At 60.4% G+C, this 25841-nt stretch overlaps 1 long non-coding RNA gene across 2 annotated transcripts in view; it reads right to left on the bottom strand.

Moving 5' to 3' along the window:
* Positions 1 to 25841, bottom strand: part of LOC140458931 (uncharacterized) — a 209836-nt gene that overhangs the window by 182744 nt on the left and 1251 nt on the right. The window lies entirely within an intron of this gene.

Here is a 25841-nt window from a genome sequence, read left to right as displayed (position 1 = left end):
GGACACACACACACACACACAGCGAGGGAGGGACACACACACACACAGACACACACACACACACAGCGAGGGAGGGACACGCACAGCGAGGGAGGGACACACACACACACACACACACACACACACAGCGAGGGAGGGAAACACACACACACAACAAAAGAGGAATATGCACACACACCAAGGGAGGGACACACACACACACACACATACAGCGAGGGAGGGACACACACACACACAGCGAGGGAGGGACACACACACACAGAGCAAGGGAGGGACACACACGCACACACACACAGCGAGGGAGGGACACACACACATACAGCGAGGGAGCGACACACACACACACACACACAGCGAGGGAGGGACACACAGACACACATACACACACACACACACACACACACACACAGAGCGAGGGAGGGACACACTCAGCGAGGGAGGGACACACACAAACACAGTGAGGGAGGGACACACACACACACACACACACACACACACAGCGAGGGAGGGACACACACACACACACACACACACACACACACACACACACACACACACACACACACACACACACCAAGGGAGGGACACACACACACACACACAGCGAGGGAGGGACACACACACACACAGCGAGGGAGGGACACACACACACACAGCGAGGGAAGGACACGCACACACACACATCGAGGGAGGGACACGCACACACACACAGCGAGGGAGGGACACACACACACACACACAGCGAGGGAGGGACACACACACACACACACAGCGAGGGAGGGACACACACACACACACACAGAGAGGGAGGGCCACGCACACACAGCGAGGGAGGGACACACACACACACACACACACAGCGAGGGAGGGAAACACACACACACACAGCGAGGGAGGGACACACACACACACACACACACAGCGAGGGAGGGACACACACACACACAGCGAGGGAGGGACACACGCACACACACACACAGTGAGGGAGGGACACACACACATACACACACAGCGAGGGAGGGAAACACACACACACACACAGCGAGGGAGGGACACACACACACACAGCGAGGGAGGGACACACACACCAAGGGAAGGACACGCACACACACACCAAGGGAAGGACACGCACACACACACAGCGAGGGAGGGACACACACACACACACACACAGCGAGGGAGTGACACACACACACACACACACACAGAGCGAGGGAGGGACACACACACACACACACAGCGAGGCAGGGACACACACACACACACACACACACAACAAAAGAGGAATATGCACACACACCAAGGGAGGGACACGCACACACACACACACACACAGCGAGGGAGGGACACACACACACAGCGAGGGAGGGACACACACACACACAGCGAGGCAGGGACACACACACACACACACAACAAAAGAGGAATATGCACACACACCAAGGTAGGGACACACACACACACACACACACACAGCGAGGGAGGGACACACACCCACAGCGAGGGAGGGACACACACACACACAAACACAGCGAGGGAGGGTCACACACACACACAGCGAGGGAGGGACACACACACACACACAGCGAGGGAGGGACACACAAACACAGAGCGAGGGAGGGACACACACACACACACATACATACACACACACACACACACACACACACACAGCGAGGGAGGGACACACACAGCGAGGGAGGGACACACACACACACACACACACACACACACACACAGTGAGGCGTCACGCACACAGCAAGTGACGGACATGCACACACACAGCGAGGGAGGGACACGCACGCACAAACACACTCACTCACGAGGGAGGGGCACGCACGCGCACACACACACACGAGGGAGGGACACGCACACACACACACATGAGGGAGGGACACAAACACAGTGAGGGACACACACAGCGAGGGAGGGACACGCACACACACAGCGAGGAAGGGACACGCACACACACACATATAGAGCGAGGGAGGGACACACTCGCAATCATTGAGCGGGGCACGCACACAGCGAGGGAGGGACACGCACACACAGCGAGGGAGGGACACGCACACACAGCGAGGGAGGGAACACACACACAGCGAGGGAGGGACACGCACGCACACAGCGAGGGAGGGATACGCGCACACACAGCGAGGGAGAGACACGCACACACAACGAGGGAGGGATACACACACTCAGCGAGGGAGGGACACGCACACTCAGCGAGGGAGGGACACGCACACACAGCAAGGGATAGACACGCACACACAGCAAGGGATAGACACGCACACACAGCGAGGGATACACACGTACACACAGCGAGGGATAGACACGCACACACAGCGAGGGAGGGACACGCACACACACAGCGAGGGAGGGACACGCGCACACACAGCGAGGGAGGGACACACACATACACAGTGAGGGAGGGACACACACATACACAGTGAGGGAGGGACACACACACACACACACACACACACACACACACACAGCGAGGGAGGGACACACACACACACAGACACACACACACACAGCGAGGGAGGGACACACACAGCGAGGGAGGGACACACACACACACACACACACACACACACACACACACAGCGAGGGAGGGAAACACACACACACACACACACAACAAAAGAGGAATATGCACACACACCAAGGGAGGGACACACACACACACACACACAGCGAGGGAGGGACACACACACACAGCGAGGGAGGGACACACACACACAGAGCAAGGGAGGGACACACACACACACACACAGCGAGGGAGGGGGACACACACACACACAGCGAGGGAGCGACACACACACACACACAGCGAGGGAGGGACACATACACACACACACACACACACACACACAGCGAGGGAGGGACACACAGAGCGAGGGAGGGACACACACACACACACACACAAACACACACAGTGAGGGGTCACGCACACACCAAGGGACGGACATGCACGCACACAGCGAGGGAGGGACACGCACGCACACACAGTGAGTGAGGGACACACACACACACACACACACACAGAGCGAGGGAGGGACACACACACACAGCGAGGGAGGTAAACACACACACACACACAGCGAGGGAGGGACACACACACACACAGCGAGGCAGGGACACACACACACACACAGCGAGGCAGGGACACACACACACACACACACACACACACAACAAAAGAGGAATATGCACACACACCAAGGGAGGGACACGCACACACACACAGCGAGGGAGGGACACACACACACAGCGAGGGAGGGACACACACACACACACACACACAACAAAAGACGAATATGCACACACACCAAGGGAGGGACACGGACACACACACACACACACACACACACACACACACACAGCGAGGGAGGGACACACACCCACAGCGAGGGATGGACACACACACACAGAGCAAGGGAGGGGGACACACACACACACAAACACAGCGAGGGAGGGACACACACAAACACAGCGAGGGAGGGACACACACACACACAGCGAGGGAGGGACACACACACACACATACACAGCGAGGGAGGGACACACAGCGAGGGAGGGACACACACACACACACACACACACACAGTGAGGCGTCACGCACACAGCAAGTGACGGACATGCACACACACAGCGAGGGAGGGACACGCACGCACAAACACACTCACTCACGAGGGAGGGGCACGCACGCACACACACACACACATACGAGGGAGAGACACGCACACACACACGAGGGAGGGACACGCACACACACACACACACGAGGGAGGGACACGCACAAACACACACATGAGGGAGGGACACAAACACAGTGAGGGACACACACAGCGAGGGAGGGACACGCACACACACAGCGAGGAAGGGACACGCACACACACACATACACGAGGGAGGGACACGCACGCACACAGCGAGGGAGGGACACGCACACACACAGCTCGGGAGGGATACGCGCACACACAGCGAGGGAGAGACACGCACACACAACGAGGGAGGGATACGCACACTCAGCGAGGGAGGGACACGCACACTCAGCGAGGGAGGGACACGCACACACAGCGAGGGATAGACACGCACACACAGCGAGGGATAGACACGTACACACAGCGAGGGATGGACACGCACACACAGCGAGGGAGGGACACGCACACACACAGCGAGGGAGGGACAGGCACACACACAGCGAGGGAGGGACACGCACACACAGCGAGGGAGGGACACGCACACACACAGCGAGGGAGGGACACGCACACACACAGCGAGGGAGAGACACGCACACACAGAGCGAGGGAGAGACACGCACACACAGCGAGGGAGGGACACGCACACACAGCGAGGGAGGGACACGCACACAGCGAGGGAGGGACACGCACACACAGCGAGGGAGGGACACGCACACACACAGCGAGGGAGGAACACGCACACAGTGAGGGATGCACACTCAGCGTGGGAGGGACACACATGCACACAGAGCGAGGGAGGGACACACGCACACACAGTGAGGGAGGGACACACACACACACACACACACACAGCGAGGGAGGGACACACAGACACATTCACACACACACAGTGAGGGAGGGACACACACAGTGAGGGTGGGACACACACACACACACACAGCGAGGGAGGGACACACACAGCGAGGGAGGGACACACACACACACACACACACACACAGCGAGGGAGGGAAACACACACACACAACAAAAGAGGAATATGCACACACACCAAGGGAGGGACACACACACACACACACACACACACACACACACACAGCGAGGGAGGGAGACACACACACAGCGAGGGAGGGACACACACACACAGAGCAAGGGAGACACACACACACACACACACACACACACACACACAGCGAGGGAGGGACACACACACACAGCGAGGGAGCGACACACACACACACACAGCGAGGGAGGGACACACAGACACACATACAGACACACACACACACACACACACACAGCGAGGGAGGGACACACACAGCGAGGGAGGGACACACACACAAACACAGTGAGGGAGGGACACACACACACACACACACACACACACCAAGGGAGGGACACACACACACACACAGCGAGGGAGGGACACACACACACAGAGCGAGGGAGGGACACACACACACACAGCGAGGGAGGGACACACACACACACACCAAGGGAAGGACACGCACACACAGAGCAAGGGAGGGGGACACACACACACACAAACACAGCGAGGGAGGGACACACGCAAACACAGCGAGGGAGGGACACACACACACACAGCGAGGGAGGGACACACAAACACAGAGCGAGGGAGGGACACACACACACACATACACAGCGAGGGAGGGACACACACACACACACACACACACACACACACAGTGAGGCGTCACGCACACAGCAAGTGACGGACATGCACACACACAGCGAGGGAGGGACACGCACGCACAAACACACTCACTCACGAGGGAGGGGCACGCACGCACACACACACACACACACACACACACACACACACACACGAGGGAGAGACACGCACACACACACGAGGGAGGGACACGCACACACACACACACACGAGGGAGGGACACGCACAAACACACACATGAGGGAGGGACACAAACACAGTGAGGGACACACACAGCGAGGGAGGGACACGCACACACACAGCGAGGAAGGGACACGCACACACACACATACACGAGGGAGGGACACGCACGCACACAGCGAGGGAGGGACACGTACACACACAGCTTGGGAGGGATACGCGCACACACAGCGAGGGAGAGACACGCACACACAACGAGGGAGGGATACGCACACTCAGCGAGGGAGGGACACGCACACTCAGCGAGGGAGGGACACGCACACACAGCGAGGGATAGACACGCACACACAGCGAGGGATAGACACGTACACACAGCGAGGGATGGACACGCACACACAGCGAGGGAGGGACACGCACACACACAGCGAGGGAGGGACAGGCACACACACAGCGAGGGAGGGACACGCACACACAGCGAGGGAGGGACACGCACACACACAGCGAGGGAGGGACACACACACACACAGCGAGGGAGAGACACGCACACACACAGCGAGGGAGGGACACACACACACAGCGAGGGAGGGACACACACACACACAGCGAGGGAGGGACACACACACACACAGCGAGGGAGGGACACACACACAGCGAGGGAGGGACACGCACACACACAGCGTGGGAGGGACACGCACACGCACACACATAGCGAGGGAGGGACACACACACACACACACAGAGCGAGGGAGGGACACACACACACATACACACACACACACAGCGAGGGAGGGACACACACACACACACACACACACACACAGCAAGGGACGGACATGCACGGACACAGCGAGGGAGGGACACGCACGCACACACACACACTCAAGAGGGAGGGGCATGCACGCACACACACACACACACACACACGAGGGAGGAACACGCACACACACATGAGGGAGGGACACGCACGTGCACACACACACACACGAGGGAGGGACACGCACACACACACACACACACACATGAGGGAGGGACACGCACACAGTGAGGGACACACACAGCGAGGGAGGGACACGCACACACACAGCGAGGAAGGGACACGCACACACACAGCGAGGAAGGGACACGCACACACACAGCGAGGGAGGGACACGCACACACACATACACGAGGGAGGGACACACACACACACACACACACATCCAAGAGGGATGGACACGAACACACACACACACACACACTGAAAAGGGACACGCACGCACACAGCGATGGAGGGACACGCACACACACAGGGAGGGAGTGACACGCACGCACACACACACACATACACGAGGGAGGGACACGCACGCACACACAAACACATACACGAGGGAGGGACACGCACGAACACAGCAAGGAAGGGACACGCACGCACGCGCACACACTGCGAGGGAGGGACGCGCGCGCGCACACACTGCGAGGGAGGGACGCGCGCGCGCACACACTGCGAGGGAGGGACGCGCGCGCGCACACACTGCGAGGGAGGGACGCGCGCGCGCACACTCACTGCGAGGGAGGGACGCGCGCGCGCACACTCACTGCGAGGGAGGGACGCGCGCGCGCACACACACTGCGAGGGAGGGACGCGCGCGCGCACACACACTGCGAGGGAGGGGCGCACGCGCAAACACACTGCGAGGGAGGGACGCGCGCACACTCACTGCGAGGGAGGGACACACACACACACACACAGTGAGGGAAGGAAACACACACACACACACACACACAGTGAGGGAGAGACACACACACACAGCGAGGGAGGGAAACACACACACACACACACAGCGAGGGAGGGACACACACACACACAGCGAGGCAGGGACACGCACACACAACAAAAGAGGAATATGCACACACACCAAGGGAGGGACACACACACACACACACACAACACACAGTGAGGGAGGGACACACACACACAGCGAGGGAGGGACACACACACACAGTGAGGGAGTGACACACACACACACAGCGAGGGAGGGACACACACACACACAGCGAGGGAGGGACACACACACACACAGCGAGGGAGGGACACACACACAGCGAGGGAGGGACACGCACACACACAGCGAGGGAGGGACACGCACACGCACACGCACACACATAGCGAGGGAGGGACACACACACACACACACACACAGAGCGAGGGAGGGACACACACACACATACACACACACACACAGCGAGGGAGGGACACACACACACACACACACACAGCAAGGGACGGACATGCACGGACACAGCGAGGGAGGGACACGCACGCACACACACACACTCACGAGGGAGGGGTATGCACGCACACACACACACACACGAGGGAGGGACACGCACACACACATGAGGGAGGGACACGCACGTGCACACACACACACACACGAGGGAGGGACACGCACACACACACACACACACATGAGGGAGGGACACGCACACAGTGAGGGACACACACAGCGAGGGAGGGACACGCACACACACAGCGAGGAAGGGACACGCACACACACATACACGAGGGAGGGACACACACACACACACACACACACACACACACACATCCAAGAGGGATGGACACGAACACACACACACACACACACTGAAAAGGGACACGCACGCACACAGCGATGGAGGGACACGCACACACACAGGGAGGGAGGGACACGCACGCACACACACACACACATACACGAGGGAGGGACACGCACGCACACACACACACATACACGAGGGAGGGACACGCACGCACACACAAACACATACACGAGGGAGGGACACGCACGAACACAGCAAGGAAGGGACACGCACGCACGCGTGAGTGTGCGTGACGCCTCACTGTGTGTGTGTGTGTGTGTGTGTGTGTGTTTGTCCCTCCCTCGCTGTGTGTGTCCCACCCTCGCTGTGTGTGTGTGTGTGTGTGTCCCTCCCTCGCTGTGTGTGTGCATGTCCCTCCCTCGCTGTGTGTGTGTGCGTGTCCGTCCCTCGCTGCGTGTGCGTGTGTGTGCTCCTCTTGCTGTGATTATTTATGGCCCTCTTGCAGTGTGTGAGGGTGTCCTCCCCTCGCTCTGTTTGTGTGTGTATGCGTATCACTCACTCACTAACTGTGTGTCTGTGTGTCCCTCCCTCGCTTTGTGAGTGTGAGTGTGTGTGTGTGTGCGCGTGACCCTCTCTCATTGCATGCGCGTCGCTCTCGCTGTGTGTGTGTCCCTTATGCTGTGTGTGTGTTCGTGTCCCTCCCTCGTGTTTGTGTGTGTCCCTCACTCGCTGTGTGCGTGTGTCCCTCCCTCGCTGTATGTGCTTATCCCTCTCTCATGTTTGTGTGTGTCCCTCCCTCGCTGTGTGTATGTGGATCCCTCCCTTGCTGTGAGTGTGCGTGTCCCTCGCGCGCAGTGAGTGTGCGCATCCCTCGCGCGCAGTGAGTGTGCGCGTCCCTCGCGCGCAGTGAGTGTGCGCGTCCCTCGCGCGCAGTGAGTGTGCGCGTCCCTCGCGCACAGTGAGTGTGCGGGTCCCCCCGCGCGGTGAGTGTGCGGGTCCCTCCCTCGCGGTGAGTGTGCGCGTCCCTCCCTCGCGGTGAGTGTGCGCGTCCCTCCCGCGCGGTGAGTGTGCGCGTCCCTCCCGCGCGGTGAGTGTGCGCGTCCCTCGCGCGCAGTGAGTGTGCGGGTCCCCCCGCGCAGCGAGCATGCGCGCCCCTCCCGCGCAGCGAGCGTGTGCGCCACTCCCGCGCAGCGAATGTGCGCGCCCCTCCCGCGCAGCGAGCGTGCGCGCCCCTCCCGCGCAGCGAGCGTGCGCGCCCCCCCGCGCAGCGAGCGTGCGCGCCCCCCCGCGCAGCGAGCTTGCGCGCGCCCCCCCCGCGCAGCGAGCGTGCGCGCGTCCCCCCCGCGCAGCGAGCGTGCGCGCGTCCCCACACTGCGAGGGAGGGACGCGCGCGCGCACACTCACTGCGAGGGAGGGACGCGCGCGCGCACACTCACTGCGAGGGAGGGACGCGCGCGCGCACACTCACTGCGAGGGAGGGACGCGCGCGCGCACACTCACTGCGAGGGAGGGACGCGCGCGCGCACACTCACTGCGAGGGAGGGACGCGCGCGCGCACACTCACTGCGAGGGAGGGACGCGCGCGCGCACACTCACTGCGAGGGAGGGACGCGCGCACACTCACTGCGAGCGCACACAATGCGAGGGAGGGACGCGCGCGTGCGCACACACTGCGAGGGAGGGACGCGCGCGCGCACACACTGCGAGGGAGGGACGCGCGCGCGCACACTCACTGCGAGGGAGGGACGCGCGCGCGCACACTCACTGCGAGGGAGGGACGCGCGCGCGCACACTCACTGCGAGGGAGGGACGCGCGCGCGCACACTCACTGCGAGGGAGGGACGCGCGCGCGCACACTCACTGCGAGGGAGGGACGCGCGCGCGCACACTCACTGCGAGGGAGGGACGCGCGCGCGCACACTCACTGCGAGGGAGGGACGCGCGCGCGCACACTCACTGCGAGGGAGGGACGCGCGCGCGCACACTCACTGCGAGGGAGGGACGCGCGCGCGCACACTCACTGCGAGGGAGGGACGCGCGCGCGCACACTCACTGCGAGGGAGGGACGCGCGCGCGCACACTCACTGAGAGGGAGGGACGCGCGCGCGCACACTCACTGCGAGGGAGGGACGCGCGCGCGCACACTCACTGCGAGGGAGGGACGCGCGCGCGCACACTCACTGCGAGGGAGGGACGCGCGCGCGCACACTCACTGCGAGGGAGGGACGCGCGCGCGCACACTCTCTGCGAGGGAGGGACGCGCGCGCGCACACTCACTGCGAGGGAGGGACGCGCGCACACTCACTGCGAGGGAGGGAAGTGCGCGCGCACACAATGCGAGGGAGGGACGCGCGCGTGCGCACACACTGCGAGGGAGGGTCGCGCGCGCGCGCACACACTGCGAGGGAGGGACGCGCGCGCGCGCACACACTGCGAGGGAGGGACGCGCGCGCGCGCACACACTGCGAGGGAGGGACGCGCGCGCGCGCACACACTGTGAGGGAGGGACGCGCGCGCGCACACACTGCGAGGGAGGGACGCGCGCGCGCACATACTGCGAGGGAGGGACGCGCGCGCGCGCACACACGGCGAGGGAGGGACGCGCGCACACTCACTGCGAGGGTGGGACGCGCGCACACTCACTGCGAGGGAGGGACGCGCGCACACTCACTGTGAGGGAGGGACGCGCGCACACTCACTGCGAGGGAGGGACACACACACACACACACAGTGAGGGAGGGACACACACACACACAGCGAGGCAGGGACACACACACACAGCGAGGCAGGGACACACACACACACAGCGAGGGAGGGACACGCACACACAACAAAAGAGGAATATGCACACACACCAAGGGAGGGACACACACACACACACACACACAACACACAGTGAGGGAGGGACACACACACACAGCGAGGGAGGGACACACACACACAGCGAGGGAGGGACACACACACACACAGCGAGGGAGGGACACACACACACACAGCAAGGGAGGGACACACACACACACAGCGAGGGAGGGACACACACACAGCGAGGGAGGGACACGCACACACACAGCGAGGGAGGGACACGCGCACGCACACACATAGCGAGGGAGGGACACACACAGAGCGAGGGAGGGACACACACACACACACATACACACACACACACAGCGAGGGAGGGACACACACACACACACACACACAGCAAGGGACGGACATGCACGGACACAGCGAGGGAGGGACACGCACGCACACACACACACTCACGAGGGAGGGGCATGCACGCACACACACACGAGGGAGGGACACGCACACACACATGAGGGAGGGACACGCACGTGCACACACACACACACACGAGGGAGGGACACGCACACACACACACACACACACATGAGGGAGGGACACGCACACAGTGAGGGACACACACAGCGAGGGAGGGACACGCACACACACAGCGAGGAAGGGACACGCACACACACAGCGAGGAAGGGACACGCACACACACATACACGAGGGAGGGACACACACACACACACACACACACACACACACATCCAAGAGGGATGGACACGAACACACACACACACACACACTGAAAAGGGACACGCACGCACACAGCGATGGAGGGACACGCACACACACAGGGAGGGAGGGACACGCACGCTCACACACACACACACATACACGAGGGAGGGACACGCACGCACACACACACACATACACGAGGGAGGGACACGCACGCACACACAAACACATACACGAGGGAGGGACACGCACGAACACAGCAAGGAAGGGACACGCACGCACGCTTGAGTGTGCGTGACGCCTCACTGTGTGTGTGTGTGTGTGTGTGTGTGTTTGTCCCTCCCTCGCTGTGTGTGTCCCACCCTCGCTGTGTGTGTGTGTGTGTGTCCCTCCCTCGCTGTGTGTGTGCGTGTCCCTCCCTCGGTGTGTGTGCGTGTCCCTCCCTCGGGGTGTGTGTGTGTGTGTCTCTCTCTCTCTCTCTCGCTGTGTGTGTGTGCGTATCCCTCCCTCGGTGTGTGTATGTGTGTGTGTGTCTCTCTCTCTCGCTGTGTGTGTGTGCGTGTCCCTCCCACGGTGTGTGTATGTGTGTGTGTCTCTCCCTCGCTGTTTGTGTGCGTGTCCCTCCCTCGCTGTGTGTGTGCATGTCCCTCCCTCGCTGTGTGTGTGTGCGTGTCCGTCCCTCGCTGCGTGTGCGTGTGTGTGCTCCTCTTGCTGTGATTATTTATGGCCCTCTTGCAGTGTGTGAGGGTGTCCTCCCCTCGCTCTGTTTGTGTGTGTATGCGTATCACTCACTCACTAACTGTGTGTCTGTGTGTCCCTCCCTCGCTTTGTGAGTGTGAGTGTGTGTGTGTGCGCGTGACCCTCTCTCATTGCATGCGCGTCGCTCTTGCTGTGTGTGTGTCCCTTATGCTGTGTGTGTGTTCGTGTCCCTCCCTCGTGTTTGTGTGTGTCCCTCACTCGCTGTGTGCGTGTGACCCTCCCTCGCTGTATGTGCTTATCCCTCTCTCGTGTTTGTGTTGTGTCCCTCCCTCGCTGTGTGTATGTGGATCCCTCCCTTGCTGTGAGTGTGCGTGTCCCTCGCGCGCAGTGAGTGTGCGCATCCCTCGCGCGCAGTGAGTGTGCGCGTCCCTCCCTCGCGGTGAGTGTGCGCGTCCCTCCCTCGCGGTGAGTGTGAGCGTCCCCCCTCGCAGTGAGTGTGCGCGTCCCTCCCTCGCGGTGAGTGTGCGCGTCCCTCCCTCGCGGTGAGTGTGCGCGTCCCTCCCGCGCGGTGAGTGTGCGCGTCCCTACCGCGCGGTGAGTGTGCGCGTCCCTCGCGCGCAGTGAGTGTGCGGGTCCCCCCGCGCAGCGAGCGTGCGCGCCCCTCCCGCGCAGCGAGCGTGCGCGCCACTCCCGCGCAGCGAACGTGCGCGCCACTCCCGCGCAGCGAGCGTGCGCGCCCCTCCCGCGCAGCGAGCGTGCGCGCCGCTCCCGCGCAGCGAGCGTGCGCGCCCCCCCCGCGCAACGAGCGTGCGCGCGCCCCCCCCCGCGCAGCGAGCGTGCGCGCGTCCCCCCCGCGCAGTGAGCGTGCGCGCGTCCCCACACTGCGAGGGAGGGACGCGCGCGCGCACACTCACTGCGAGGGAGGGACGCGCGCGCGCACACTGCGAGGGAGGGACGCGCGCGCGCACACACTGCGAGGGAGGGACGCGCGCGTGCGCACACACTGCGAGGGAGGGACGCGCGCGCGCACACTCACTGCGAGGGAGGGACGCGCGCGCGCACACACACTGCGAGGGAGGGACGCGCGCGCGCACACTCACTGCGAGGGAGGGACGCGCGCGCGCACAATCACTGCGAGGGAGGGACGCGCGCACACTCACTGCGCGGGGGGGACGCGCGCACACTCACTGCGCGGGGGGACGCGCGCACACTCACTGCGCGGGGGGGACGCACGCACACTCACTGCGCGGGGGGGGACGCGCGCACACTCACTGCGCGGGGGGGGACGCGCGCACACTCACTGCGCGGGGGGGACGCGCGCACACTCACTGCGAGGGAGGGACGCGCGCGCACACACTGCGAGGGAGGGACGCGCACGTGCGCACTCACTGCGAGGGAGGGACGCGCGCGCGCACACACTGCGAGGGAGGGACGCGCGCGCGCACACACTGCGAGGGAGGGACGCGCGCGCGCGCACACACTGCGAGGGAGGGACGCGCGCGCCCGCACACACTGCGAGGGAGGGACGCGCGCGCGGGCACACACTGCGAGGGAGGGACGCGCGCGCGCGCACACTCTGCGATAGAGGGACGTGCGCGCGCGCACACACGGCGAGGGAGGGACGCGCTCGCGCGCACACTCTGCGATGGAGGGACGCGCTCGCGCGCACACTCTGCGATGGAGGGACGCGCGCGCGCACACACACTGCGAGGGAGGGACGCGCGCACACTCACTGCGAGGGAGGGACGCGCGCGCACACACTGCGAGGGAGGGACGCGCGTGTGCGCACTCACTGCGAGGGAGGGACGCGCGCGCTCGCACACTCACTGCGAGGGAGGGACGCGCGCGCGCGCACACACTGCGAGGGAGGGACGCGCGCGCGCGCACACACTGCGAGGGAGGGACGCGCGCGCGCGCACACTGCGAGGGAGGGACGCGCGCGCGCGCACACACTGCGAGGGAGGGACGCGCGCGCGCACACACTGCGAGGGAGGGACGCGCGCGCGCACACACTGCGAGGGAGGGACGCGCGCTCGCGCACACACTGCGAGGGAAGGACGCGCGCGCGCACACACTGCGAGGGAGGGACGCGCGCGCGCGCACACACTGCGAGGGAGGGACGCGCGCGCGCGCACAAACTGCGAGGGAGGGACGCGCGCGCGCGCACACACTGCGAGGGAGGGACGCGCGCGCGCACACACACTGCGAGGGAGGGACGCGCGCGCGCACACACTGCGAGGGAGGAACGCGCGCACACTCACTGCGAGGGAGGGACGCGGGCGCGCACACACTGCGAGGGAGGGACGCGGGCGCGCACACACTGCGAGGGAGGGACGCGCGCGCGCACACACACTGCGAGGGAGGGACGCGCGCACACTCACTGCGCGGGAGGGACGCGCGCACACTCACTGCGAGGGAGGGACGCGCGCGCGCGCCACACACTGAAGGGAGGGACGCGCGCACACTCACTGCGAGGGAGGGACGCGCGCGCGCACACACTGCGAGGGAGGGACGCGCGCGCGCGCACACACTGCGAGGGAGGGACGCGCGCGCGCGCACACACTGCGAGGGAGGGACGCGCGCGCGCGCACACACTGCGAGGGAGGGACGCGCGCGCGCGCACACACTGCGAGGGAGGGACGCGCGCGCGCACACACTGCGAGGGAGGGACGCGCGCGTGCGCACGCTCTGCGATGGAGGGACGCGCGCGCGCACACACACGGCGAGGGAGGGACGCGCGCGCGCGCACACACTGCGAGGGAGGGACGCGCGCGCGCACACACTGCGAGGGAGGGACGCGCGCGCGCGCGCACACTCTGCGAGGGAGGGACGCGCGCGCGCGCACACACGGCGAGGGAGGGGCGCGCGCGCGCACACACGGCGAGGGAGGGACACGCGCGCGCGCACACACGGCGAGGGAGGGGCGCGCGCGCGCACACACGGCGAGGGAGGGGCGCGCGCGCGCACACACGGCGCGGGAGGGACGCGCACACTCACTGCGCGGGAGGGACGCACACGCGCACACTCACTGCGAGGGAGGGACGCGCGCGCGCGCACACACTGCGAGGGAGGGACGCGCGCACACTCACTACGAGGGAGGGACACGCGCGCGCACACACTGCGAGGGAGGGACGCGCGCGTGCGCACACTCTGCGAGGGAGGGACGCGCGCGCGCGCACACACTGCGAGGGAGGGACGCGCGCGCGCGCACACACACTGCGAGGGAGGGACGCGCGCGCGCACACACACGGCGAGGGAGGGACGCGCGCGCGCACACACACTGCGAGGGAGGGACGCGCGCGCGCACACACACTGCGAGGGGGGGACGCGCGCACACTCACTGCGCGGGGGGGGACGCGCGCACACTCACTGCGCGGGGGGGGACGCGCGCACACTCACTGCGCGGGGGGGGGCGCGCGCACACTCACTGCGCGGGGGGGGACGCGCGCACACTCACTGCGCGGGGGGGACGCGCGCACACTCACTGCGCGGGGGGGGACGCGCGCACACTCACTGCGCGGGAGGGGGACGCGCGCACACTCACCGCGCGGGGAGGGACGCGCACACTCACCGCGCGGGAGGGACGCGCACACTCACCGCGCGGGAGGGACGCGCACACTCACCGCGCGGGAGGGACGCGCACACTCACCGCGCGGGAGGGACGCGCACACTCACCGCGCGGGAGGGACGCGCACACTCACCGCGCGGGAGGGACGCGCACACTCACCGCGCGGGAGGGACGCGCACACTCACCGCGCGGGAGGGACGCGCACACTCACCGCGCGGGAGGGACGCGCACACTCACCGCGCGGGAGGGACGCGCACACTCACCGCGCGGGAGGGACGCGCACACTCACCGCGCGGGAGGGACGCGCACACTCACCGCGCGGGAGGGACGCGCACACTCACCGCGCGGGAGGGACGCGCACACTCACCGCGCGGGAGGGACGCGCACACTCACCGCGCGGGAGGGACGCGCACACTCACCGCGCGGGAGGGACGCGCACACTCACCGCGCGGGAGGGACGCGCACACTCACCGCGCGGGAGGGACGCGCACACTCACCGCGCGGGAGGGACGCGCACACTCACCGCGCGGGAGGGACGCGCACACTCACCCGCGCGGGAGGGACGCGCACACTCACCGCGCGGGAGGGACGCGCACACTCACCGCGCGGGAGGGACGCGCACACTCACCGCGAGGGAGGGACGCGCACACTCACCGCGAGGGAGGGACGCGCACACTCACCGCGAGGGAGGGACGCGCACACTCACCGCGAGGGGGGGACGCGCACACTCACCGCGAGGGAGGGACGCGCACACTCACCGCGCGGGGTGACCCGCACACTCACTGCGCGCGAGGGACGCGCACACTCACTGCGCGCGAGGGACGCGCACACTCACTGCGCGCGAAGGTCGCGCACACTCACTGCGCGCGAGGGATGCGCACACTCACTGCGCGCGAGGGACACGCACACTCACAGCAAGGGAGGGATCCACATACACACAGCGAGGGAGGGACACACACAAACACGAGAGAGGGATAAGCACATACAGCGAGGGAGGGACACACGCACACAGCGAGTGAGGGACACACACAAACACGAGGGAGGGACACGAACACACACACAGCATAAGGGACACACACACAGCGAGAGCGACGCGCATGCAATGAGAGAGGGTCACGCGCACACACACACACTCACACTCACAAAGCGAGGGAGGGACACACAGACACACAGTTAGTGAGTGAGTGATACGCATACACACACAAACAGAGCGAGGGGAGGACACCCTCACACACTGCAAGAGGGCCATAAATAATCACAGCAAGAGGAGCACACACACGCACACACAGCGAGGGACGGACACGCACACACACACAGCGAGGGAGGGACATGCACACACACAGCGAGGGAGGGACACGCACACAAACAGCGAGGGAGAGACACACACACATACACACACCGTGGGAGGGACACGCACACACACACAGCGAGAGAGAGAGACACACACACACATACACACACCGAGGGAGGGATACGCACACACACACAGCGAGAGAGAGAGAGAGAGACACACACACACACACCCCGAGGGAGGGACACGCACACACACCGAGGGAGGGACACGCACACACACAGCGAGGGAGGGAGATGCATACACACTGCAAGTGGGAGACACGCACAAACTGCAAGGGAGGGACACACACGCTCACTGCAAGGGAGAGACACGCACACACACACACACACACACACAACGAAGGAGGGACACGCACTCACACAGCGAGGGAGGGACACACACACACACAGCGAGGGAGGGACACACACACACACAGCGAGGGAGGGACACACACACACACACACACACAAACACACACACACACACACACACACACAGCGAGGGAGGGACACACACACACACAGCGAGGGAGGGACACACACACACACAGCGAGGGAGGGACACACACACACACACACACACACAAACACACACACACACACACACACACAGCGAGGGAGGGACACACACACACAGCGAGGGAGGGTCACACACACAACACACACACACACACACACACACACACACACACACAGCGAGGGAGGGACACACACACACACACACACACACACACACAGCGAGGGAGGGACATACACACACACACACACACACAGCGAGGGAGGGACACACACAGAGCGAGGGAGGGACACACACACAGCGAGGGAGGGACACACACACACACACACACAGTGAGGGGTCACGCACACAGTGAGGGAGGGACGCGCACACTCACTGCGCGGGAGGGACGCGCACACTCACTGCGCGGGAGGGACGCGCACACTCACTGCGCGGGAGGGACGCGCACACTCACTGCGCGGGAGGGACGCGCACACTCACTGCGCGGGAGGGACGCGCACACTCACTGCGAGGGAGGGACGCGCACACTCACTGCGAGGGAGGGACGCGCACACTCACTGCGAGGGAGGGACGCGCACACTCACTGCGAGGGGGGGACGCGCACACTCACTGCGAGGGGGGGACGCGCACACTCACTGCGAGGGGGGGACGCGCACACTCACTGCGAGGGGGGGACGCGCACACTCACTGCGAGGGGGGGACGCGCACACTCACTGCGAGGGGGGGACGCGCACACTCACTGCGAGGGGGGGACGCGCACACTCACTGCGAGGGGGGGACGCGCACACTCACTGCGAGGGGGGGACGCGCACACTCACTGCGAGGGGGGGACGCGCACACTCACTGCGAGGGGGGGACGCGCACACTCACCGCGAGGGGGGGACGCGCACACTCACCGCGAGGGGGGGACGCGCACACTCACCGCGAGGGGGGGACGCGCACACTCACCGCGAGGGGGGGACGCGCACACTCACCGCGAGGGGGGGACGCGCACACTCACCGCGCGGGGGGGACGCGCACACTCACCGCGCGGGAGGGACGCGCACACTCACCGCGCGGGAGGGACGCGCACACTCACCGCGCGGGAGGGACGCGCACACTCACCGCGCGGGAGGGACGCGCACACTCACCGCGCGGGAGGGACGCGCACACTCACCGCGCGGGAGGGACGCGCACACTCACCGCGCGGGAGGGACGCGCACACTCACCGCGCGGGAGGGACGCGCACACTCACCGCGCGGGAGGGACGCGCACACTCACCGCGCGGGAGGGACGCGCACACTCACCGCGCGGGAGGGACGCGCACACTCACCGCGCGGGAGGGACGCGCACACTCACCGCGCGGGAGGGACGCGCACACTCACCGCGCGGGAGGGACGCGCACACTCACCGCGCGGGAGGGACGCGCACACTCACCGCGCGGGAGGGACGCGCACACTCACCGCGCGGGAGGGACGCGCACACTCACCGCGCGGGAGGGACGCGCACACTCACCGCGCGGGAGGGACGCGCACACTCACCGCGCGGGAGGGACGCGCACACTCACCGCGCGGGAGGGACGCGCACACTCACCGCGCGGGAGGGACGCGCACACTCACCGCGCGGGAGGGACGCGCACACTCACCGCGCGGGAGGGACGCGCACACTCACCGCGCGGGAGGGACGCGCACACTCACCGCGCGGGAGGGACGCGCACGGGAGTGGCTGTTGGTTTGTGTGCTGTTATCAGTCCTAGTGGTCGCAGTAGTCTGGCTGTCAGTTCCGAAATGTTCTTGATGTATGGTAGTGTGGCTAGTCCTTTGGGTCGTGCCATGTCCTCGTTCCATTGTCTTTCCCTGAGGCATCTGTGGATGAAATTGTGTGGAGTTTGACCCCACCCCACAGCTCACCAATAGGATAAACAACACACTGAGAAACCTACAAAAACAAAACGGACAGATAACCAGATTTGACCTACACAGAATGAGACCTGAAAGCAACAACACCCTCAGATTCTATGGACTACATAAAGTGCACAAACCAGCCATCCCACTCAGACCCATAGTATCACTCCCAGGGACACCATCACACAAACTGGTTAAAGAACTACAGCAGAAACTGAAACACCTGATCAGCGGATCCAGACAATCTGTGCAATCAACACAGGAATTCTTGGACATCATCAGAAATATACACATAGACAAGGAAGAAACCATGGTCTCATTCGATGTAACGGCACTGTTCACCTCTATCAACAAAACCCTAGCCAGGGAAACAATAGCCAACCTGCTGGACATACAGAACAGACAACAGGACGTTGAACCTATCAACAAAGACGGCATACTTAAACTACTGGACTTGTGCCTCACAACACACTTCACATTCAACAACCAAATATACGAACAAATCAACGGCACACCCATGGGCTCACCGATCTCTGGACTCATAGCAGAAGCGGCAATGCAAAGATTAGAACAAACAGTCTTACCGCAAATTCAACCCAAACTCTGGGTCAGATATGTAGATGACACCTTTGTAATCATTAAAAACACAGAAATATAGAACACACACCGGATCATCAACGCCACACTCACAGGAATCCAATTCACTAGAGAGGAAGAAAAGGACAACCAACTCCCATTCCTAGACGTGACTGTACAGAGAACACCGAACGGAGAATTCACCACAAAGGTATACACGAAAGCCACAAACACACAGACCGAGTCCTGAACTATGAAAGCAATCACCCCAACAAACACAAAGGTAGTTGCATCAAGACATTGTTCAAAAGGGCCACAACACACTGCAGTACATCAGAACTGCAAAAAGAGGAAGAAGAACACCTATACAATGTATTCACCAAAAACGGATACCCCCACAATTTCATTAGGGATTGTCTGTATGGATTTGCTACACGACTGTCCTCTGATATTGATGAGGGCAGTGCAGATGATGTGGTTTATATGGAGTTCATTAAGGTCTTTGACAAGGTCCCACACGGAAGGCTGGTCCAAAAGGGAAGATCCCATGGGATCCAAGGTAAGTTGGTAAATTGGGTCCACAATTGGTGGAGGGTTGGTTTTGTGATTGAAAGCCTTTGCCCAGCGGGTGTACCACAGGGATCTGTGCAGGAACCATTGCTGTTCATTATGGACATTAATCACTCGGATGTGAAAGCAGAAGGTAACATTAGTAGGTTTGCAGATGACATGACAGGTGAGGGTGTTGTCCACAGTGAGGGGGATGGACTCAGGCTGCAGTCTGATATCGATCAGATGATAATCTGAGCAGAGTAATGGCAGACGGAGTTTACTTCTGATCACTGTGAGGTAATGCACAGTGGGAAGTCTCATAAGCGAAGGGTATACATCATGAATGGTAGGTCCTCCTGGAGAACTGAGGAATACAGGGACCTTGGTGGGCAAGTCCCTGGATGTCTGAAGGTGTCAGCACAGGTAGACAGGGTGGGGAATACACCTGAACTGGGAACAGGAGGGGGACCCACATCCTGGTGGGGAACGTTGCTGGAGCTGCTCAAGAGGATTTAAACTCGTCTGGCAGGGCTGGGTGACCCCAAAGAGTCGTAAGGTCAGAAAGAAAGTTGAGGCTGGTACAAATGTTGAAGAGAGGAATATAAGGAGACAAGGGAGGGCAAGGACATAGCAGACAATGAGGGAAAACTGGTGGATTAAACTGCAGTTATTTCAATACAAAGGGCCAGACAGATAAGGCAGATGAACCCAGAACATGGATGGGAACATGGGATTGGGATCCCATAGGTATTACAGAAACACAGCTGAGGGAGCAACAGCTCAATGTTCCGGAGACAGATACTTCAGGAAGGATAGAACAGGAGGGAAAACAGGAGGAGAGCGGGTGGGTTTGATTGGGGGGAAACATCCCAGCAGTACCTAGAGGGAGGATTCATGTAGGATCGCCCAGTTAAACGATATTAGTGGAACTGAGAAATAAAAATTGGTCATTAGTTTTCTACGGTCAGACTACAGCGATAGGCAACGGGAGATGGAGGAGCAAATATGTCAGGAGATTTCAGATATCTCTTAGAATAATAGGGTTGTAATGATAGGGGATCTTAACCGTTCCAAACCTGGACTGGGATTGCTACTAAGTTAAGCATTTGGATGGAAGGAATTTGTTTAGTGTGTTCCGAAAACTCCCAGTCATTATGTAAATGGCCCAACTGGAGAATGGGGATAAACCTGACCTCCCCTTGGGAAACAAGGTCGGGAACAGGACTGAGGTGTTAGTGGGGGAGCACTTTGGAAAGTTACCACAATTGTATTAGTTTGAAAATAGCGATGGAAAAGGACAGGCCTGGTCCACAAGTTAAAGTTATTCAATGGAGCAAGATAGTATTAGACAGGAATTTTTAAAGTAGATCTGGGAAGGCTATTTGCAGATAAAGGGAAGTCTGGCAAGTAGGAATATTTTAAAACCGAGATAAAAGGAGCGTTCAGCGCCAGCATGTTCCTGTTAGTGTGCAGCTCAATGCTGACTGAATTAGGAAACACTGGCTGAGTTTCGAGGCTGTGGTCAAGGAAAAAAAGGGGTCACATGTCAGATATAACTGGCTGACTCAAGGGAATCCCTTCAGGAGCATTGGGGCTGTAGAAATACACTTAGGATGGAAATCAGGAATGTAAAAAGGGGACACGAGATCGCGTTGGCAGAGAAAGTTAAGGAGAATCCAAAGAGACTCTACAAGTGTATTAAGAGCAAAAGAAGAGCTCGGGACAAACCCGGTCTCCTTAATGATCAATGAAGGCAACGATGTGTGAAACGACAAGATCCAAAACAAATATTTCACTTTGGAACTTACTGTGGATAAAGACTGGGGCGCTCAGGGAACGAAACAGTGTTTGGCCTGACCACTATTGGAATACTGTGTGTAATTCTGGTCTCAATGCCACAGGAAGGATATCGTGGAACATGAAAGGGTTCAGAAGAAATGACCAAAGATGTTGCCAGGGTTGAAGGGTTTGTGCTTCAGGGAAAAGCCAGAATAGGTTGGGGCTGTTTTCAGTTGAACATGGGAGGCTGAGGAGTTAACCGATAAAAGGTGTTTAAAATCATGGTGGGCATCGACAGGGTCAATAGACAAGGTCATTTCCCCAGGCGAGGGAAACTTTTCAAAGGGGTCTAAAGGACAACTGGCTCTCACAGAGTGGATGGAATAAGCTGCCAGAGCAAATAGTGGAGGCTGATAGAAATACATTTAAAAGGCATGTGGATGGGTGTATGAATAGCAAAGGTTTATGGGGATATTGGGAAAATTGTGGCAAATGTGACTACAAATGTCATGCAGGAGTTGGTCCGAAGGGCCTGTTTCGTGCTGTACATCTCTATGACTCAATGTCTTGAAATGAGTCCACATTATAGAAAAGGAGGTGCTCAAGGTTTTAAAACACAAAGGTAGATAAATCCCCAGGACCTGATCAAATGGATCTCAGGACATTGTGGGAAGCTGGTGAAGAAATTGTAGGCCCCCTAGCAGATATATTTGTACCATAGAGAGCTATGTGTGATAGGCAGGTAGACTGGAGGGTGGCATTGTGGACAGTGAAGGTTTTCTGAGATTACAAAGGGATCCTGATGAAATGTGTGAATGGCTGAAAAACTGTAGATGGAGTTCAATCTGAATAAATGCGAGGAAATGCATTTGGTACAACAAACACATGCAGGACTTATACAATTAATGGCAAAACCTTCGGTAGTGTTGTAGAACAGAGAGAACTCAGGGTTCAGCTACATAATTCTTTGAAGTTTGCAACATGGAGAGACAGGATAGTTTAAAAAAAGGTGCTGGCCTCACTTGCTTTCATTGCTCAGTCCTTTGGATATCGGAGTTGGGAAGTCGCATTGAGATTATACAGGCCATTGGTGAGTCCTCTTCTGGAATACTGTGTCCAGTTCTGGTCGCCCAGTTATAGGAAGGATATTATTAAGTTGGAAAGGGTTGAGAGGAGGTTTACTGGGATGTGGCTGGGTACAAAAGGCTTCAGTATAAAGAAAGGCTGAATAGGTTGGTATTTTTCACTGAAACCTGAATGTTGACAGATGACCACATAGAAGTTTATAAAATCATGAGGGGATCGATAGAGTTAATGGGAGTTATATTTCCCCTTGGACAGGGGAGTTTCAAGACAAGGCACTACATTTTTAAGTTTAGAGGAGAGACATTTTAAAAAAAGACATGAGGCACATTGTTACACAGAGGGTGGGTTGTGTGTGAAATGAACTTCCTAAGGAAGGGGTGAACATGGGGACAATTACAATGTTCAAAAGACATTTGGATTAGTACAGGAATAGGAAAGGTTTGAAGGGATATGACCCAGGAACAGGCAGGTGGGATGAGATCCGTTTTAGAGTATGGTTAGCGTTAACTGAACAGTGCGGTATGACTCCGACTATGAATATAATCTTTTGTCATTAATTAAGAAAGGCTACAAGAGAAAGCCAGGGAACTACAGACTGATGAGCGAGACATCAGGGTGGGTCAGTTGTTCGAGGTCATTCTGAGAGGTAGGCCTTGGAAAGACAAGGCCTAATTACAGACAGCCAGCATGGCTTTGTGCGTGGGATAACATGTCCCACAAACTTGACTGGAGTTTGCTCAAGATGTGACCAAAAAGATAGATGAAGGCAGAGCAACAGACGTTGTTTCTGGCTTCTGCAAACCCTTGTTCAGGGTGTAACATGATACATTGGTTAGTAAGGTTAGATCACAAGGGATCAGGGAGAGCTAGCCAACTGGATACAAAATGGGATGACAGTGGGAGACAGAGGGTGGGGGGAGAGGGTTGTTGTTCAGACTGGGGCCTCTGACCAGCGGTGTGCTGTAAGGACTGGTGCTGGGACCACTGTTGTGCACCACTTACATAAACAACTAGAGTGAAAATATAGGTGTCCCTGTTAGTATGTTTATGGATACCAAGATTAGTGGAAGAGTGGGCAGAGAATATAGTTATCGAAGGGGATGTTAATCAACTGGGCCAAGGAATGAAAGATGGAATTTAATTCAGGTATTGGATTTAGTTCAGACAAACCAGGGAGGACTAACACGGGTAATGGTTGGGCCCTGGGCAGTATTTTAGAAAAAAAGAGACACCAGGGGGTGCAGTTACATTGTTCCTTGGACTGGCATCACAGGGCGACAGGGTGTTGAAAGCGGCAATTGGCACACTTGTCTTCATTGGTCAGAGCATTGAGAACATGAGTTGGAGATATTGGTAACACTGTCGTCAATATTTCTCCTGGGCAGAGGAGGCCACGGGGTGACCTTATAAAGGTTTATGAAACTATGTATAGTCTAAGTAAGGTGAATTGCCAAGGGTAGGTGAGTCCAAAGCTAGAGGCATAAACGTGAGGTAAGAGAACAAGGATTTAAAGAGGGAGCTGAGGGGCAACATTATCCACAGAGGATGGTGCATGGATGGAATGGACTGCCAGAGGAAATGGTGAAAATAAGTACAATTACAACACGGAAAAGACACTCGGGCAGGTACATGGAGAGGAGAAGGTTTGAAGGGATATGGGCCAAACACAGGCAATTCCGACTCATTCCATTTAGGAAATCTCAGCCGAAAAGTCATGCAGCACAGAAACAGACCCGATGTCTCCAGTTCATGGAGGAGGAGACTATCGAGACAAGGCATGTTGTAGAGACTGAAGCAAGTTACAGCGATACGAATGGTCATCTGGATTAGAGGTTTCAAATATGTGAAATAATTGGTGAGAGGGGAGGACATGACAGAACATGAACTGCTATAGAAGTTAGAATGATTAAAGGCACTGGTCATCAATACAAGCCATAGATACAGTGTTGGAGAGGGAATAGGGAACAGAAAGATCCCAGGCAGCATTACCACTCTCTCGTGGGAGGCCTGCTTTCCCCTCAGTTGTTCTGATGCTCCCTAAGAAAGCACAGGCCTGGACTGATAACTGGGAACTCTCGATGCTGTCTCATTACAACAAAACTTGCAGCAGGCGTGGTGATTGAGCCTGGGGTGTGTCTGTACTGTGCTCCCCCTGCAGCACTTTCTCTATGTCATGTCTTGTTAG

Source organism: Chiloscyllium punctatum, chromosome 34 (genome assembly GCF_047496795.1).
Source record: "Chiloscyllium punctatum isolate Juve2018m chromosome 34, sChiPun1.3, whole genome shotgun sequence".
Taxonomy (NCBI): Eukaryota; Metazoa; Chordata; class Chondrichthyes; order Orectolobiformes; family Hemiscylliidae; genus Chiloscyllium; species Chiloscyllium punctatum.
The sequence above is the reverse complement of the archived record's forward strand: the minus strand, read 5'-3'. Positions and strand labels throughout refer to the sequence as shown.